We start from the raw sequence: 2995 nt of genomic DNA, 5'->3' as shown, positions 1-2995 counted from the left end.
GTGGGAGCCAATCGATTAACTTGCGTGCAATTAATGCTTCAAGTGTTGTCATATGTGGCGGCGTTGTCACAGAGGACGAGAGTTCACGTAGACTAAGACTCAAACAGTAGGAAGACTGATAACGCACAATAGATTGACGGTCAAGAGACATGTCTGTTTATCTTGAAGTGTAGTTTTAAAAAAAAGAATATAAAGCCATTGGTTAATAAAATCATATATTTTTTAGCTAAACTTTTGCGCGATTGTCGATTGTTTCGCAGCCAATTCAACTGTTTAGCTGCACAACTAAGAATCGAGTAGTGTGCGCACCTCTATTCATGCTCATAGGAATCAAAGCGCCACTAAGCAGTTGTGCGATATTTTAGTCAAAAGTTTGCGGTTGCTTTAAATCTACAAAAAAAGTGACCAATTCTTCAATAAACTTTACTATCTTTGTACTTAATGTTTCAATAAATTGTGAACCTTTCAAAAAACTAAATCGTAATATGGATATATTTCTATTTAACATATCAGGTTCAAAAGATAAGATAATTGTCCCCTTTATAAGTCCAGCCACTGAACTAGTAAGTACACAATGGATTTTTGTATCCGATATTTCATTAGGTAGTCCAAACACAGCCCCCTCAAGTATCGTGTTAAAAGTCCAGGCGACGCCGGGTGCTCGGTAATAGCGCTGTGTTTACCTCGCTTATGACGTACTCTAACTATTGACAATGGTGCTCGTTATAAGCGGAAGCGATTTCAGTATAATGACCTAAGTCGAGCATGGATCGATTGCTTAAACTGAACTGTGAAATAAAAACGAAAATAATAACTGAAATGACGCATACGTTTTTAGAATGACAAATAACGATCAAAAAGAGTGGGATAAAGGATATAGAACTCATGATAAGGACAAAATTATTGATTGGAAATTAATTTGTGTATCAATCTGTGAAAAAATAGTTTAAAGATTTACACAAGGTAAGATTTTATGGAAAATCTAATATTATATTCCGATGACCTTGACTTAATCGCTATCTCCTATGTCTTGGTCCGCAGTGAAACACCCCGTTCCGTGCACGTCAGTCAGTGGACATCAATCACTGTAGCCGGCGACTGGCCGACTCATATTTCAGGGGTTTCCGCGACGCCCCCGCCGCCCTCATCACCCCCTCAGCACACGTAAGGTCGCCGCACGCCGCGCTGGACTGGGGTAGGCAGCTAATCAATTTAAACGTGCTGTAAATGAAACCATTATGAATATTGTTTTAAAAAGGTGCGCTTATGACGTGTGCTACATTACAATAGGCTATTGGATTAATTTATATGTGTACTATTTTAGTACTATCTGATTAGAGTGTGTATAATTTAAACTGCTGGTTGCATTTCGATGAAAGGTTAAAAGTCAATTACAGGGAAAACTTTTATATACGTAAAATAAAGAACGAAAAAAGAAACATATTTTTACTTTTTTGTTTTCAATTGATTTATAAAATGTACTTTTATTCTGCGGAGTTACTCAATTAATGATAGTGGAGATTATGTAATAACAAAGAAATACCGTTTTCAAAGCCAAATCAAAACGACTAGTTGCGGAGTTCCGAACACGATTGGACCCTTTTGCGAACTAAAAGAGCTCTCAATCAGTTAGTGTAGTCTCTGAGTGACAAGTGTGTTCATATCGTATTGCTCTCATCGGGTGCGCATCACGCTGCCAATCACTCGCGGCAGCCGGCAGCTCTGCAGCGACGATTGCTCTATGACGTGCTAGTTGACACTTGTAATGACGAACTTCGTCTAACAAACGATAGCTCCGATGTAAAATAAACCCACGATTTTGCTATTTCTACAATATCTAAACTTAATGTGGCGAAAGATGTCACTTATTACAGAATATTTTGGAATGACTCTTTTTTAAATAAAAACCCCTACACTTACAACTCGCTTTAGACTATATATTTCTAAGATTAAAGAGACCATAAGCTGCTGCCAACATCAAGGAAGCAAGATTGCCATAGTAAGGTAATTGGTATTATGACATTCGCAGTTGAGAATTTGATAAATGTAAACAGTAAAATGAAGTTTTTATAATTCCACGCGGATGAAGCCGCACGAGAACAGCTAGTAACCATAATTCTACTAGTATTATAAATGCGAAAGTTTAGATGGATGTTTATTAGAGTTTGTAGCAGTTTAGCTAATCTGATCTCGATGAAATATGGCATAGATGTAGAGCATAGTCTGGAAGAACACATAGGCTACTTACTTTTTTTTATTCCACGAAGAGTCGAGAGCAAAAGCTGGTAGTTTATATTTAAAACATAATAATCTATGAATGTTGAAATACCCGTACTAGATATAATTTTTGTTGTTACAAACTACAGCAGTAACACGACTTAATAGATGAGGAATAAAAAATGAATGTATTGATTCAAAGTGTATTTCAAAACGCATAATGAATTCGGTCATCAGAATCTACGACGCAAATTGACATTTATTGCTATCGAGTTAAGATGGAATTTCATTTAACGTTGTGTCATTGGAAATAAATCATACAAGTCGATCTGTAATCGACTGTCAACTGTCAATCATTGATCAATCATCTGTGGACAGAAATAGAAGTGTCATGTTTCATAACGCTGCAGCTGCCTGCAAGTAGATAAAATTGCCTTTATTATTCTGGTTTTAATAGCAATACTTTTTGAGTATCACGATCGAGTTGTATTGTTAATGTAACCGCAATTTTGAAAGTACATCACTTCTAGTTCTCTACATCTATGATTTTTTTCGTATATCGTACACAGATTGGGTACGTTTTCGCATATTATCTTGTATATATCTCAAGTTGAAGCGAAAGTGTGTGCAATTCATACCTGCTGGTCTAAAATACCCGGCACTTGCACGCTATTCTGCCCGTCAACGTCAACCGGGGTTGATGGACGGGAATATATCTGGAGCGGGTCTGTGCCCCCCGCGCCTCCCGCCCAGCGGACGCCATGCCAGGTCCTTCCGT

At 37.6% G+C, this 2995-nt stretch overlaps 1 long non-coding RNA gene across 2 annotated transcripts in view; it reads right to left on the bottom strand.

The window, feature by feature from the left end:
* The window catches only part of LOC106108193, a 5755-nt gene extending 2766 nt beyond the window's left edge, over positions 1–2989 (bottom strand). The window contains exons 1-3 of one of the 2 annotated variants that reach the window (XR_001225909.1): positions 2856–2989; positions 1544–1779; positions 1004–1221 (exon numbers count right to left, since the gene is read on the bottom strand). This is a non-coding gene — a long non-coding RNA (uncharacterized LOC106108193). Of the gene's footprint in view, positions 1–552; positions 1222–1543; positions 1780–2855 lie in introns of those variants that run through there. The other variant, XR_001225908.1, reaches the window with a different exon arrangement.
* Between the last annotated feature and the right edge of the window lie 6 nt (positions 2990–2995).

The sequence above is a fragment of the Papilio polytes genome, unplaced genomic scaffold, assembly GCF_000836215.1.
Source record: "Papilio polytes unplaced genomic scaffold, Ppol_1.0 DF821734.1, whole genome shotgun sequence".
Classification (NCBI taxonomy): Eukaryota; Metazoa; Arthropoda; class Insecta; order Lepidoptera; family Papilionidae; genus Papilio; species Papilio polytes.
The sequence above is the reverse complement of the archived record's forward strand: the minus strand, read 5'-3'. Positions and strand labels throughout refer to the sequence as shown.